Raw genomic sequence first — 17,569 nt, forward strand, 5'->3', positions numbered from 1 at the left:
ACAATCGACATATTGGCCACAGCAGCACCAAGTCACGATTTAAATCATATTAATTACTCCACATACTTGATGTTTTTAACCCAAACGCTTTAATTTTAATCTAGGTTAAAAAAAAAAGAGGAAGCCTTAATGTAACGAAAACGAGACATTGCAGTAATACAAGCGTGAAGCAACTATATTCTTACCTTTTCTTTAGTAGGTAAAGTCTGGGTTCTGGTAAAAGTGTCTCCTCCATTAATACTGATCAGCTCCCCATCTACAGGCGGAAACGGAGCGGGGAAAACCACTACGTCACTCTTGAGCGTGTCTGAGCTGAAGCAGACGTCATACTGCTGAGTAGCTTTAGAGTAAGACCAGCTCCCGTCAGGGTGGGTGGTGATCATTGGGGCCCCGTACCTGCTGAAACTGCTGTCTGTCCTGTGACATTTGACAGCTATTAAACTGATGAGACTCAGTAGAAAAATCACTGAGACCGACGCAATGGCGATGAGCAGATAGAGGTTTAAAGCAGAGAAGCTGTCCTCCTTTATGGGCACATGTCTGAACTGAGTCTGGATGTCAGCTGTGCTCTCAACCACCACCACCTCAATAGACACAGTAGCTGACAGGGAGGGTTCTCCGTTATCAGAGACCAAGACCACCAAGGGGTGAGTTTTCAGGTCATTGTCACTCATTCTCCTCTTAGTCCTGATTTCCCCCGTGCTGGTTCCGATCCTGAACAGGTTGTTTCCTTTGGGTTCAGAGAGGTGATAAGAAAGCAGCGCATTGTATCCAGAGTCTGCGTCTACAGCCCTGATCTTTGCCACAAAGTATCCCGCTTCAGCAGAGTAGGGGATGCTCTCACTGTTAACGGAGCCGTGTTCAGAATAGGGCGCGAGAACCGAGGGACTGTTGTCATTCTCATCCAGGATAAAAACATTGACAGTCACGTTGCTGCTGAGCGGAGGAACACCAGAGTCTGTGGCCTGAACTTTAAACTGAAAGGTTTTTAACTCCTCGAAGTTAAATGACTGCAGACTGACTATATCTCCTGTCTCTGAGTTGATGTTGACCATTGTAGATAACGGCAACGTTTCACTGTTACTTTGTAGGAATGAATAGGTCACGTGACCATTCTGATCAATGTCAGCATCAATTGCTGAAACAGTTTTTATTACTGCTCCTACTGGACTATTCTCTTTCACATAAACATTAACCAGCGGCTCTGAGAAGCGAGGTGGGTTATCATTGACGTCTGAAACACGAACAGTTACTATGTTGGTGCTGGAGAGAGGTGGAGTTCCCTCATCAGTCGCTACAATAGTAACATTGTACTGAGCTTTAGATTCTCTATCAAGCGGACCATTAACCACTAATGAGTAATAATTTTTATAATTTGTGTCCAGTTTAAAAGGCGCATCATTTGTAATTTCAGCTCTCACTGCCCCGTTTTTACCACTGTCTCTGTCTAGAATAGAAACAAGTGCAATAGCAGTACCTGCTTCAGCGTCCTCCTTCACTGTATTTACCAGTGAAGTCACAGTGATCTCAGGAGCGTTATCGTTCAGGTCCACTACTTCTACCAGGACTTTACAACCAGCAGACATCGGAGGCTGTCCTCTGTCACTGGCCTGTGCATGAATCTCAAACGCTTGATTTTCCTCATAGTCGATCTCACCTTTGACTAAAATTTCACCTGTTTTCGAGTCTATTTGAAATAAATCTAAAACCTGTTCCTGACCTTTACTTCTCAGTGAATATTCTATTTCACTGTTTAATCCATCATCTGCGTCTGTCGCATTCAGGGTGATCACTTTAGACCCCGTTATCAAGTTTTCATGAATTTTAATTTTGTATAAAGTTTTACTAAAAACAGGGGTATTGTCGTTATTGTCCAAAACGTTGATAATAATTTGTGATGTCCCTGACTTGGGAGGATTTCCTCCGTCTAGTGCAGTTAGTGTGAGCTTTATAACAGAGTCTTGCTCGCGGTCTAAAGCTTTCTGCAGTACTAACTCTGCTGACACACTGTCTCCTCCTTTGTGAATTTCCAGAGAAAAATAATCATTACTACTTAGCTTGTATGTATTAACACCGTTCTTGCCAACATCCATATCCGACGCTCCTATCAGTCCAAATTTGAATCCCGGTAGAGAATTTTCTGCAATGTCAAGTGACTGCAGCTGCTCAGAGAAAACGGGTGCGTTGTCATTTATATCGACTACATTTATCTCCAGACGATACAGCTTCAGTGGGTTGTTGATCACGGCCTCTACGTTTACGGTGCATTTTGTAGCCTTTGAACAGAGCTCCTCCCGGTCTATTCTCTCATTTACGTAAAGAACACCCGTTTTTAGATTTACGTCGAAATATTTCCTCTTTGATCCACTAACAATCTGAAACATACGAGACTCTAATTCTTGCACATTGAGATTTAGATCCTTGGCGATATTTCCAACAGACGTCCTCGGGTTTACCTCCTCGGACACGGAGTAGGAGAGCTGTCCAGACACCGCTTCCCAGCAATAATACAGCAGCACGATCACAAAAGAAATCCGGAAAGGGCTCGCTCCGCTGGGGAAATGCATATTTATATCCAGCACAAAATGCTTTAAATCAGGTCCGATCACTTCAGCCAAACACGTCTATTAAAATCCATCTTGATAATGTTTCTCATCCTTTCCTCTCTTGTCCTGTGTCTCTTTCTAACAAAGCCGTAAGAACCGTCATCATCATCCCCCTGTTTCTGGGAGGAGACTCATGCCTTCCTAACGTTCAGATCTCATGGTCTACAGTGTCCCCGTGTGGTGATTTAAAGAGCCTGCAGACAACCTCTGAACAGTCAAGTTTGATTCTGTCTTACAGGTTCAAATGAAGTTGAAATACCCGAAAGCCCCTGTAACCCCAGGTACTTCACTGACGTTGTGTCCAAGTGCATCAAGAGAGGTATGTAACAATAGTCATGTTGCTTCGAGGTAATGACAGTCTGAATTGTGTTCAGTCATATCAAACGATCAAAATAACAATAATTCGACACAAAAGACTGCCTCAATCAGCCCAACACTTTTGAATGCTGTTTCCCCCTACATGCATAGATATTGTTGCGGACAGACAGGCTTCAAAGCACAAATTAAAACATCTCTACACAATGGAGATGCAAGGAGAGGGGTAACAGTTGCAAACTAAAAATTTGCAATTTTCAATATGAATGAATTAGCGGGAATGGGATAAACAATATATTTTCTTCAACCAACATCAGAACTGGGTTTGCTAAATTCAAGAGTAAATGAAAGATTGATCGTCATGAAATCCAAGCATGCCATAAAACAAAATTTCTTTTTAAATTGGGAGTCACGTTGTCCGCGTTACCCGGCGACAGCACACGGCACACTGCGGTGTTTATTTCAGCACCATAGACAGCAACACGTACTCTCTGTTTAGCGTGAGAACTTTATGAACTTAAAATAGTAGGTCTACAGATACTGTGGCTCAGGTAAAGAGAAATACTACTCCTTGAAATAAATCAATTCAAACAACGTGGAAAATTATCACGAGGTAATTTTATTAACGAAAAAGTGAAAAAACAGTCGGAATTTGCTTTGGGCCTCAGCTTTATGAATGAGATTATTGTAACTCCGACATGTTGCATAATTTTCTTACCTTTTCTTTAGTGGGCAGCGTCTGAGTCCTGGTAAAAGTGTCTCCTCCATTAATACTGATCAGCTCCCCATCTACAGGCGGAAACGGAGCGGGGAAAACCACTACGTCACTCTTGAGCGTGTCTGAGCTGAAGCAGACGTCATACTGCTGAGTAGCTTTAGAGTAAGACCAGCTCCCGTCAGGGTGGGTGGTGATCATTGGGGCCCCGTACCTGCTGAAACTGCTGTCTGTCCTGTGACATTTGACAGCTATTAAACTGATGAGACTCAGTAGAAAAATCACTGAGACCGACGCAATGGCGATGAGCAGATAGAGGTTTAAAGCAGAGAAGCTGTCCTCCTTTATGGGCACATGTCTGAACTGAGTCTGGATGTCAGCTGTGCTCTCAACCACCACCACCTCAATAGACACAGTAGCTGACAGGGAGGGTTCTCCGTTATCAGAGACCAAGACCACCAAGGGGTGAGTTTTCAGGTCATTGTCACTCATTCTCCTCTTAGTCCTGATTTCCCCCGTGCTGGTTCCGATCCTGAACAGGTTGTTTCCTTTGGGTTCAGAGAGGTGATAAGAAAGCAGCGCATTGTATCCAGAGTCTGCGTCTACAGCCCTGATCTTTGCCACAAAGTATCCCGCTTCAGCAGAGTAGGGGATGCTCTCACTGTTAACGGAGCCGTGTTCAGAATAGGGCGCGAGAACCGAGGGACTGTTGTCATTCTCATCCAGGATAAAAACATTGACAGTCACGTTGCTGCTGAGCGGAGGAACACCAGAGTCTGTGGCCTGAACTTTAAACTGAAAGGTTTTTAACTCCTCGAAGTTAAATGACTGTAGACTGACTATATCTCCTGTCTCTGAGTTGATGTTGACCATTGTCGAGAGAGGAAGTGAATTACTGTTGTCGTTTAAAAATGAATATCTCACCTGACCATTTTGATCAATGTCAGCATCAATTGCTGAAACTGTTTTTATAACTGCTCCTACTGGACTGTTTTCTTTGACATAGACACTGATTATATTTTCTGTGAATAGAGGTTTGTTGTCATTTACATCTGAGACGTGCACAGTAATAACGCTCGTGCTGGAGAGAGGTGGGCTCCCTTCGTCAGCAGCAGTGATGCTGATGTTGTATTGAGGTGTGGTCTCTCTGTCGAGAGGACCGTCCACCACTAACGAATAGTAGTTCTTATAGTTTGACTCTAGTTTGAAGGGAACTTTATTTGAAATTTTACAGTTCACCATCCCATTTTTACCTCCGTCTTTATCCAACACTGACACGAGCGCAATAGCTGTGCCAATGGACGCGTCCTCTTTCACGGTGTTTAACAGAGATGTAACTGAAATTTCTGGTGCATTATCATTGACGTCTAAAACTTCAATCAATAATTTGGCATGCGAGGTCATCGGTGAGGAAGCTCCATCACTGGCTTGTACCCGAATCTCAAAAGCATTATTCTGTTCAAAGTCGATGTTCTTTTTGTTTGTTACAGTCCCAGTTTTTTCATCTATAGCAAACAGATCAGTCTGTTTCCCTCGGCCTATTTTACTGAATGAATATAAGATTTGTCCGTTTGAACCTTCATCTAAATCAGAAGCATTTAATGTTATTATTGAGGTGCCTATTTGCGTATTTTCATACACACTGGCTTTGTAGAGTGTTTGACTGAATATAGGAGGATTATCGTTAATGTCTAAAACATTGATTATAATGACCATCGTTCCTGATTTAGCAGGAGTTCCTCCATCAATGGCAGTCAGTGTGAGCTGTATCATAGACTGTTTTTCTCTGTCTAAAACTTTCTGAAGCACTAATTCGGGTGTTACGGTCTCTCCTTTGTGCGTATCGATAGAAAAGTGTTCGTTTTGACTCAGCTTGTAGGTATTTACAGTATTTTTACCGCTGTCTGCATCTTCAGCAGGGTGCAGGGGAAATTTAGTCCCCGTTGTTGTGCTCTCGCTAATGTCGATCACCTGTGACGTGCTAAGAAATGACGGGGAATTATCGTTGACATCTAATATTATAATCTCAATTCGATACAGTTTTAAAGGATTGTTAATCACTGCTTCCACAGTAAGTGAACATTTTTGTTCATCGCCGCAGAGTTCTTCTCTATCTATCCTCTCATTAACGTAGAGGACACCAGTCTTTAGATTTACCTCGAAATATTTAGTCTTTGATCCAGAAACGATCTGAAACATGCGGGGCTCCAAATCCTGGACATTGATGTTAAGATCTTTGGCGATATTTCCGACAACAGTCCCCAGATTCACCTCCTCTGCGACGGAGTAAGAGAGCTGTCCAGACACCGCTTCCCAGTAACAATCCAGCAGCACGAACAAGAGATAGATCCACACACAGCTCGTCCTACGTGATAAATGCATAATTCCAAACAACGAGAAGGAGCGTGTAGACAAATCTGAACAGCAGGCCTATGTTCAGCAGGTGCGATATCAAGATCGTGGTAGAATCACTCCATATCTCCGCATTTGACGAACAAACCAGAGCACGATTCTCTTGTCAGACGATCTCTCTTTGTAACAAAGCCCACAGACACATCATCCTCTGACTATGGGAGGAGCCCGAAACCACCAAGACAGCATCTAAATGTGATGGTCTGCAGTGTCCCCATGTGGACATTTAGCAGAACTACATACTGCATCAAATAGTCACGCTGGGGAGTTTGAAACATTATTTCTTCTTTTTTTTGGAAAATGAAGGAAATGCAAACACTCTAAAGTTACGATCAAACGCCGTCAGAGCGGCCTATCACTAAAATCTGCGTTGGATTACTGAACTCGGCTATTCGTAATTATGAAACCTCTTTCATTCCTACAGCCGTGACATCAGGTTATATGTATATACACATGTTGTGACCTTTTAAATCAAGTGCAAACTTAGTACGGAATGTCTACATGAATAGTTTCCCTAAATATAGATTCTGAAATTTCTTGAGATACCTTTAAAGTGTAGTTAATGGGAGTTAAGTGCATGATATTGTGGGGAGCGTAATTTAAAGAGTTGCTTTCAGTACCACGGATAGCGACACAGAAGGGGGAAACCAGTGAGCCGCTCTTAATGACCAAAATCTAAGAAAATGAACGGCTGCAGTGACAATATCAAATTACGAAATCAGCATCACAGAGAACTACTATAGGAGACCTTATACTTAAATGGTGAACATTATGTTTAAAAATGTAGCATTCATTCATGTGATATACTCTAAATTGTCTGCACATCAAAAACACAAATTCGCAGTCAATAATTATCAACAAATAGGCTGCACTACCAGCAACGGTTTTTTTAAAAAAAAGAAACGAATAACAATAATAATAATAACCGTATGCTTCGTCACGACTTGATTTGTTATGAACTAAACGTTTGTTCAAATTTATTCAAGGCTACTTGTCAGTTGCACAGCAGAGGGCCCTGTTAGGATTAGGTAGGCGACATTAGCCGTGAATCAATACCATGGAGACATTACAGTAATAAGATGTTTTCTTACCTTTTCTTTAGTAGGTAAAGTCTGAGTCCTGGTAAAAGTGTCTCCTCCATTAATACTGATCAGCTCTCCATCTACAGGCGGAAACGGAGCGGGGAAAACCACTACGTCACTCTTGAGCGTGTCTGAGCTGAAGCAGACGTCATACTGCTGAGTAGCTTTAGAGTAAGACCAGCTCCCGTCAGGGTGGGTGGTGATCATTGGGGCCCCGTACCTGCTGAAACTGCTGTCTGTCCTGTGACATTTGACAGCTATTAAACTGATGAGACTCAGTAGAAAAATCACTGAGACCGACGCAATGGCGATGAGCAGATAGAGGTTTAAAGCAGAGAAGCTGTCCTCCTTTATGGGCACATGTCTGAACTGAGTCTGGATGTCAGCTGTGCTCTCAACCACCACCACCTCAATAGACACAGTAGCTGACAGGGAGGGTTCTCCGTTATCAGAGACCAAGACCACCAAGGGGTGAGTTTTCAGGTCATTGTCACTCATTCTCCTCTTAGTCCTGATTTCCCCCGTGCTGGTTCCGATCCTGAACAGGTTGTTTCCTTTGGGTTCAGAGAGGTGATAAGAAAGCAGCGCATTGTATCCAGAGTCTGCGTCTACAGCCCTGATCTTTGCCACAAAGTATCCCGCTTCAGCAGAGTAGGGGATGCTCTCACTGTTAACGGAGCCGTGTTCAGAATAGGGCGCGAGGACCGAGGGACTGTTGTCATTCTCATCCAGGATAAAAACATTGACGGTCACGTTGCTGCTGAGCGGAGGAACACCAGAGTCTGTGGCCTGAACTTTAAACTGAAAGGTTTTTAACTCCTCGAAGTTAAATGACTGTAGACTGACTATATCTCCTGTCTCTGAGTTGATGTTTATCATTGTAGATAACGGCAACGTTTCACTGTTACTTTGTAGGAATGAATAGGTCACGTGACCATTTTGATCAATGTCAGCATCAATTGCTGAAACAGTTTTTATTACTGCTCCTACTGGACTATTCTCTTTCACATAAACATTAACCAGCGGCTCTGAGAAGCGAGGTGGGTTATCATTGACGTCAGAAACACGAACAGTTACTATGTTGGTGCTGGAGAGAGGTGGAGTTCCCTCATCAGTCGCTACAATAGTGACATTGTACTGAGCTTTAGATTCTCTATCAAGCGGACCATTAACCACTAATGAATAATAATTTTTATAATTTGTGTCCAGTTTAAAAGGCGCATCATTTGTAATTTCAGCTCTCACTGCCCCGTTTTTACCACTGTCTCTGTCTAGAATAGAAACAAGTGCAATAGCAGTACCTGCTTCAGCGTCCTCCTTCACTGTATTTACCAGTGAAGTCACAGTGATCTCAGGAGCGTTATCGTTCAGGTCCACTACTTCTACCAGGACTTTGCAATGAGCAGACATCGGAGGCTGTCCTCTGTCACTTGCTTGAGCACGAATCTCAAACGCTTGATTTTCCTCATAGTCGATCTCACCTTTGACTAAAATTTCACCTGTTTTCGAGTCTATTTGAAATAAATCTAAAACCTGATCCTGACCTTTACTTCTCAGTGAATATTCTATTTCACTGTTTAATCCATCATCTGCGTCTGTCGCATTCAGGGTGATCACTTTAGACCCTGTTGGCAAGTTCTCAGGTATTTTAATTTTGTATAAAGTTTTACTGAAAACAGGGGTATTGTCGTTAATATCCAAAACGTTAATAATAATTTGTGATGTCCCTGACTTGGGAGGATTTCCTCCGTCTAGTGCAGTTAGTGTGAGCTTTATAACAGAGTCTTGCTCTCGGTCTAAAGCTTTCTGCAGTACTAACTCTGCTGACACACTGTCTCCTCCTTTGTGAATCTCCAGAGAAAAATAATCATTACTACTTAGCTTGTATGTATTAACACCGTTCTTGCCAACATCCAAATCCGTCGCCTCTATCAGCCCAAATTTGACTCCCGGTAAAGTAGTTTCTGCAATGTCAAGTGACTGCAGCTGCTCAGAGAAAACGGGTGCGTTGTCATTTATATCGACTACATTTATCTCCAGACGATACAGCTTCAGTGGGTTGTTGATCACGGCCTCTACGTTTACGGTGCATTTTGTAGCCTTTGCACAGAGCTCCTCTCGGTCTATTCTCTCATTTACATAAAGAACACCCGTTTTTAGATTTGCGTCGAAATATTTTCTCTTTGATCCACTCACAATCTGAAACATACGAGACTCTAATTCCTGCACATTGAGATTTAGATCCTTGGCGATATTTCCAACAGAAGTCCTCAGGTTTACCTCCTCGGACACGGAGTAGGAGAGCTGTCCAGACACCGCTTCCCAGCAATAATACAGCAGCACGATCACAAAAGAAATCCGAAAAGAGTTCGCTCTTCTTGAGAAATGCATAATTTTATCCAACACGAAAAATGCGTAAATCCAAGTCCAACCACTTTCTTCAAACACTCACAGTACAATCCAGCTACATATCGTTTCTCATCGTTTTTCCTCACACCCTGCGTCTCTTTGTAACAAAGCCCAGAGAGACAGCCTCATCATCCTGTTTCTGGGAGGAGTCATGTGCCTTCCTCAGTGACGCTCAGATGTTATGGTCTACAGTGTCCTCGTGTGGTGATGTACAATAACAACATTAATCCCTTTAAAGAATAACTAGTGTTCAAACCAAGAAAGTGCCTATACCTTAAATGTGTTTAGTTAAATTAAACGAATATAATTCATTCAAAATATTACCCTGCTCTGTCCTATTGTTTATTTACCATAACACACCACCTTACTTAGCCTATGTACCGGCATCAAACTTTCACGATGTAAAATCATGGCGTGAATTTCAACAACATTTTAACAAACCGTAGATGCAGAGCGACGTGAAACTATAGGTGACAAGAAATGCGAGTGTTTCAAAAGGAAAGAAATCGAGTGTCATTAAGTGAATTAAATACTTTTGCAGAACATTTTCATGAATCTAATTATATCAGGGAGTTTGACATCAATTAGTAAAAAGGTAAAAATCACAACACCCAGATAGATGAGCCAGGAAAATACAGATTGGCGACAAGACACTGGGGTGGTAATTTCAGCACCATGGACAACGAAACACAGTCTGTATAATGTACAGTATGAGACTAACTTATTCTGGATCATTGTGGATTCAGAACAAACCTGCTGAATAGGTAAAAACCAGGTCATACTTTCATACTAAAATCATATTCACTGAAACGTACTGTTTTTTTATTTTTTATTTTTGTTATTATTGTCTGTTTGTTTGTTTTTACGCAATTTTCTTACCTTTTCTTTAGTGGGCAGCGTCTGAGTCCTGGTAAAAGTGTCTCCTCCATTAATACTGATCAGCTCTCCATCTACAGGCGGAAACGGAGCGGGGAAAACCACTACGTCACTCTTGAGCGTGTCTGAGCTGAAGCAGACGTCATACTGCTGAGTAGCTTTAGAGTAAGACCAGCTCCCGTCAGGGTGGGTGGTGATCATTGGGGCCCCGTACCTGCTGAAACTGCTGTCTGTCCTGTGACATTTGACAGCTATTAAACTGATGAGACTCAGTAGAAAAATCACTGAGACCGACGCAATGGCGATGAGCAGATAGAGGTTTAAAGCAGAGAAGCTGTCCTCCTTTATGGGCACATGTCTGAACTGAGTCTGGATGTCAGCTGTGCTCTCAACCACCACCACCTCAATAGACACAGTAGCTGACAGGGAGGGTTCTCCGTTATCAGAGACCAAGACCACCAAGGGGTGAGTTTTCAGGTCATTGTCACTCATTCTCCTCTTAGTCCTGATTTCCCCCGTGCTGGTTCCGATCCTGAACAGGTTGTTTCCTTTGGGTTCAGAGAGGTGATAAGAAAGCAGCGCATTGTATCCAGAGTCTGCGTCTACAGCCCTGATCTTTGCCACAAAGTATCCCGCTTCAGCAGAGTAGGGGATGCTCTCACTGTTAACGGAGCCGTGTTCAGAATAGGGCGCGAGAACCGAGGGACTGTTGTCATTCTCATCCAGGATAAAAACATTGACAGTCACGTTGCTGCTGAGCGGAGGAACACCAGAGTCTGTGGCCTGAACTTTAAACTGAAAGGTTTTTAACTCCTCGAAGTTAAATGACTGTAGACTGACTATATCTCCTGTCTCTGAGTTGATGTTTACCATTGTCGAGAGAGGAAGTGAATTACTGTTGTCGTTTAAAAATGAATATCTCACCTGACCATTTTGATCAATATCAGCATCAATTGCTGAAACAGTTTTTATAACTGCTCCTACTGGACTGTTTTCTTTCACATAGACACTGATTATATTTTCTGTGAATAGAGGTTTGTTATCATTTACATCTGAGACGTGCACAGTAATAACGCTCGTGCTGGAGAGAGGTGGGCTCCCTTCGTCAGCAGCAGTGATGCTGATGTTGTATTGAGGTGTGGTCTCTCTGTCGAGAGGACCGTCCACCACTAACGAATAGTAGTTCTTATAGTTTGACTCTAGTTTGAAGGGAACATTGTTTGAAATTTTACAGTTCACCATCCCGTTTTTACCTCCGTCTTTATCCAACACTGACACGAGCGCAATAGCTGTGCCAATGGACGCGTCCTCTTTCACAGTGTTTAACAGTGATGTAACTGAAATTTCAGGTTTATTGTCATTGACGTCTAAAACTTCAATCAATAATTTAGCATGTGACGTGAGAGGAGAAGAAGCCCCGTCACTTGCCTGTATTCGAATCTCAAAAGCATTGTTTTCTTCAAAGTCAATGTTCCTTTTGTTTGTTACTGTCCCAGTTTTTTCATCTATAGCAAACTGGTCACTGTGTTTCCCCTGGTCTATTTCAATAAAGGAGTACAATATTTCTCCGTTGTGGCCTATATCCAAATCAGTAGCATTTAATGTGATTATTGATGTACCGATCTGAACGTTTTCATACACAGCTGCTTTATACAGTGTTTGACTGAATACAGGAGGATTATCATTACTATCCAGAACATTGACTACAATGAACATACTGCCTGTTTTAGCAGGGATTCCTCCATCAATGGCAGTCAGCGTGAGTCTAAATACGGACTGTTTTTCTCGGTCTAAAACTCTATGAAGCACCAATTCGGGGGTTACTGTCTCTCCTTTAAGCGTTGCCAAGGAGAAGTGTTCGTTTTGACTTAACTTGTAGATATTTACAGTATTTTTACCTACATCTGCGTCATGAGCTCGTTTCAATGGAAATTTAGCTCCTGCTGCTGTGCTCTCACTAATGTTGATTACCTGTGACGCGCTGAGAAATGATGGAGAATTATCATTCACATCCAATACTATTATTTCAATCCGGTACAGTTTCAAAGGATTGTTAATAACTGCTTCTACGTTCAACGAACATTTTGGTTCAGTGCCGCAGAGTTCCTCTCGGTCTATCCTCTCATTAACGTAGAGGACACCAGTCTTTAGATTTACCTCGAAATATTTAGTCTTTGATCCTGCAACGATCTGAAACATGCGGGGCTCCAAATCCTGGACATTGATGTTAAGATCTTTAGCGACATTTCCGACAACAGTCCCCAGATTCACCTCCTCTGCGACGGAGTAAGAGAGCTGCCCAGACACCGCTTCCCAGTAACAATCCAGCAGCACGAACAAGAGATAGATCCACACACAGCTCGTCCTACGTGATAAATGCATAATTCCAAATTTCGATACGGGGCATCGAAGCAAATCTAAAACAACCACAATATCAAAGTCGGGTGGAAAAGATTCCCAACAAATATACTGACAGTTGTATGATCAAACGAGAGACTCGTTCTTTGTCGAACATCTCCCTTTGTGACAAAGCCCACAGACATCATCAGCTGACTCTGGGAGGAGCCCTGGACTCCTAACGCGACGTCCAAATGCGGTGGTCTTCAGTGTCCCCATGTGGACATTTCTAATAATTACACGGTACATCAAAACAAATATAACTAGAAAGTAATACAAAGGGCTCTCATGAAGCCACTATAATCACAAGGAAAACAATTGTGGTAGTGAAATAAGAAAAAAAAAGAAGTGCACACTGAGTCTTTTTTTAAGTCCAAGACTTAAGCGAAAAATACTGTGAAGTCTGTAATACACGTTTGCGCAGTTACAATAATAGGGACTTGTAAATTAATTTGTGGAAAACCACTCACATGTAAGTTTTTTTTTTTTTTTTTTGCAACTACATTTAGACAATTGCATTCAGCACCATGGACAGGGGTACTCGGGTTAAATAGAAGTCACTGAAATAGAAACCAACAAATACACTGACATGTGGCAATGTCAAAATGCAAATTCATTAACCCTATTGATTTTGTATGGCATTCATTCTCTATTAATCAAACAGAATTCAAGGTAGCCATATGAGTATCTTGACGGTAACGTCACACAAACCCCGTTTTAAACGAGTAAGGGAGGATGGGCGTGTGAGATCGTCTACTTTAATATTCAACATTATACAACATATGTGTAAATATGCCCTATATGGTAGTTGTGCTGGGAGAGACTCAACATTGGAATGAGGAATAAGAATTCAACGGTAATGAGAAAACTATCGACAATTAGGCTACACAGCGTGCTTCTAATTCTATCCATTCTCCACCTACTATACTAAACATTAAACTTGAGTTATTTACACTTTTACTTTAGTAACATAACAGGAAGTTACTTTAAAACGTGAGGGAGGCATTTTCCCTCCACTTCTCGTTGACAGAATGCACTAATTAACACTTAAGTAATCTGTACTCTTACCTTTTCTTTAGTGGGCAGTGTCTGAGTCCTGGTAAAAGTGTCTCCTCCATTAATACTGATCAGCTCTCCATCTACAGGCGGAAACGGAGCGGGGAAAACCACTACGTCACTCTTGAGCGTGTCTGAGCTGAAGCAGACGTCATACTGCTGAGTAGCTTTAGAGTAAGACCAGCTCCCGTCAGGGTGGGTGGTGATCATTGGGGCCCCGTACCTGCTGAAACTGCTGTCTGTCCTGTGACATTTGACAGCTATTAAACTGATGAGACTCAGTAGAAAAATCACTGAGACCGACGCAATGGCGATGAGCAGATAGAGGTTTAAAGCAGAGAAGCTGTCCTCCTTTATGGGCACATGTCTGAACTGAGTCTGGATGTCAGCTGTGCTCTCAACCACCACCACCTCAATAGACACAGTAGCTGACAGGGAGGGTTCTCCGTTATCAGAGACCAAGACCACCAAGGGGTGAGTTTTCAGGTCATTGTCACTCATTCTCCTCTTAGTCCTGATTTCCCCCGTGCTGGTTCCGATCCTGAACAGGTTGTTTCCTTTGGGTTCAGAGAGGTGATAAGAAAGCAGCGCATTGTATCCAGAGTCTGCGTCTACAGCCCTGATCTTTGCCACAAAGTATCCCGCTTCAGCAGAGTAGGGGATGCTCTCACTGTTAACGGAGCCGTGTTCAGAATAGGGCGCGAGGACCGAGGGACTGTTGTCATTCTCATCCAGGATAAAAACATTGACAGTCACGTTGCTGCTGAGCGGAGGAACACCAGAGTCTGTGGCCTGAACTTTAAACTGAAAGGTTTTTAACTCCTCGAAGTTAAATGACTGCAGACTGACTATATCTCCTGTCTCTGAGTTGATGTTGACCATTGTAGATGACGGCAACGTTTCACTGTTACTTTGTAGGAATGAATAGGTCACGTGACCATTCTGATCAATGTCAGCATCAATTGCTGAAACAGTTTTTATTACTGCTCCTACTGGACTATTCTCTTTCACATAAACATTAACCAGCGGCTCTGAGAAGCGAGGTGGGTTATCATTGACGTCAGAAACACGAACAGTTACTATGTTGGTGCTGGAGAGAGGTGGAGTTCCCTCATCAGTGGCTACAATAGTAACATTGTACTGAGCTTTAGATTCTCTATCAAGCGGACCATTAACCACTAACGAGTAATAATTTTTATAATTTGTGTCCATTTTAAAAGGCGCATCATTTGTAATTTCAGCTCTCACTGCCCCGTTTTTACCACTGTCTCTGTCTAGAATAGAAACAAGTGCAATAGCAGTACCTGCTTCAGCGTCCTCCTTCACTGTATTTACCAGTGAAGTCACAGTGATCTCAGGAGCGTTATCGTTCAGGTCCACTACTTCTACCAGCACTTTACAGTCGGCAGACATCGGAGGCTGTCCTCTGTCACTGGCCTGTGCATGAATCTCAAACGCTTGATTTTTCTCATAGTCGATCTCACCTTTGACCAAAATTGCACCTGTTTTCGAGTCTATTTGAAATAAATCTAAAACCTGTTCCTGACCTTTACTTCTTAATGAGTATTCTATTTCACTGTTTAATCCATCATCTGCGTCTGTCGCATTCAAAATTATGAGAGTTTGACCCTGTGCGATGTTTTCTAGAATTCTAGTTTTATATAAAGTGTGGCTGAAAATAGGAGCGTTGTCGTTATTGTCTAAAACGTTTATTATAATTTGTGATGTCCCTGACCTCGGTGGATTTCCCCCGTCCACTGCGGTCACTGTAAGTTTTATTGTAGGTTGTGTTTCTCGGTCTAAAGCTTTTTGAAGCACAAGCTTCGCAGACACACTCTCTCCACCCTTATGAATGTCTAATGAAAAATAATCATTCGTGCTCAGTTTGTATGTACTGACGCTGTTTTTACCAACGTCGACATCTGACGCCCCAATAAATCCAAATTTACTTCCAGGCACTGTGCTTTCAGCAATGTTAAGGGTCTGCAAATTCTCGGAGAAAACAGGTGCATTGTCATTTATGTCCAGTACATTGATCTCTAACCGATACAGCTTCAGTGGGTTGTTGATCACTGCTTCGACATTGACAGTACATTTTGTAGCCTTTGCACAGAGCTCCTCGCGGTCTATTCTTTCATTTACATAAAGAACACCCGTTTTCAGGTTTACATCGAAATATTTCCTCTTTGATCCACTCACAATCTGGAACATACGAGACTCCAACTCGTGAACATTAAGGTTTAGATCCTTGGCGATATTTCCAACAGAAGTCCCGGCGTTTACCTCCTCTGATACAGAGTAAGAGAGCTGTCCAGACACCGCCTCCCAGTAACAATCCAACAGCACAACGACAACAAAAATCCTCACACGGCTGCATATTCTCCGCGTCAACATATTTTTTATCAAGCGTAATTAGATCATATGGACTGCGGTCTTCAAAATCCCATCGTATAATTCAGAAGAAAAGCAAATCGGTTTATTGGTCTTTGCAGGTCTAACGGACAACTGAATATAATACAATTCTCTCTTGCCCTGCGTCTCTTTGTAACAAAGCCCTGAGAAACATAATCACCCTCTGAATCGGGGAGGAGCCTTGCGCCTCCACAAGGAGCAGCAAAATGTGATGGTCTGCAATGTCCCCATGTGGCCATTTGAAAAAACTACACTCACCTAAAAGCAGATAAATAACCTCCAGTCTTCTCAACTTAAACGCCACAATAACACAAGACACATGCACTCTTGCCTTAATCACAGGATAATAAAAACGAAATGGGCTAGTTCTTTAATCCAAATGAACAATGTTGTCACAAACATACAAAATTCTCAATTTTTGAGTCTCTAAAATTAGGTTCTGAAAGTATGATGAAGAAAGCTCAAAATAAAATGCCATGTCACACCAAGAAACACCACTGTAGATGAATCAGTTTTACACCCTCCATTTCGCACACATTTCACACTGTGAGATTCTTATTCCAGCACCATGGACAGTGACCAACAGGACGTGGCGCCCTCGGAAGAATGATTAACTCATTGAGTGCCGCGCTCCTTTCCAAAGTTTTAGTCAAGTGTACCGGCAAATTAGACCATATTTGACTTTTTATTTTAGAGCCATAGTGTATTCTATATTATTGCCACCAACACATACTGTGGCTCATTTGAAAGGTTTAACTTTATCCTTCAAATGGCCACAAACCGTTTGTTTCTACGTGCCTCCGTTCCTGAGAAAAGTCAAGCTAAACATGGCTGGGTTTCACCAAAATCCCTCCTTTTTTTCTAGAAAAGGAGATAGAGCGTCTTTTATGAAAGGTGCGCTGTTTGTGCCTGTCGCTCTTCTGACACTCGCATTTCTGGATCAAAGGGCTCGTATAAGATAAATATACACAACAATTGTTGTTCTATTCACAAAACCACCATCGGGGGCGGGGGGGGCGCCACTAAACAACAATAACACAGACGCACCGTGCCGTGTCACAGCCTCTCGCCGCGGAACGTGAGGCTCTGCCGGCCACAGCGGCTCGCGAACACCGGTCCCGCCGGTGGTCGCGGTCCGTCTGTGGTACGGGTCGGTGCCGGCGGTCTGCTTTGGTCCAGAGACCATCAGATTTTATCGCGGGAGGACTTTGGGGAGGACACGGTGTTGCTCCAGATGAAGACCGGGCGGGACAGTGGGCTGAGAGCTTCCTGGTTCAGCTCCCAGCTGC

The 17,569-nt window shown here is 42.7% G+C and overlaps 1 protein-coding gene and 3 pseudogenes across 7 annotated transcripts in view; all 4 read right to left on the reverse strand.

Moving 5' to 3' along the window:
- Window positions 1-17,569, reverse strand: part of LOC146979825 (protocadherin alpha-C2-like) — a 195,880-nt gene that overhangs the window by 101,573 nt on the left and 76,738 nt on the right. The gene's annotated exons all lie outside the window — the stretch shown is intronic.
- On the reverse strand, window positions 174-2,675 carry LOC146979835 (protocadherin alpha-3 pseudogene; annotated as a pseudogene).
- On the reverse strand, window positions 3,235-12,826 carry LOC146979836 (protocadherin alpha-8 pseudogene; annotated as a pseudogene). The gene is made up of 3 exons (XR_015036838.1): window positions 12,387-12,826; window positions 3,640-5,607; window positions 3,235-3,249 (listed from the first exon to the last, which is right to left on the reverse strand). The product of XR_015036838.1 is annotated as a protocadherin alpha-8 pseudogene (transcript).
- LOC146979837 (protocadherin alpha-3 pseudogene) lies at window positions 13,860-16,570 on the reverse strand (annotated as a pseudogene).

Source organism: Trachurus japonicus, chromosome 10 (genome assembly GCF_045865225.1).
Source record: "Trachurus japonicus isolate A0001 chromosome 10, Traja_1.0".
NCBI classification, from domain to species: domain Eukaryota; kingdom Metazoa; phylum Chordata; class Actinopteri; order Carangiformes; family Carangidae; genus Trachurus; species Trachurus japonicus.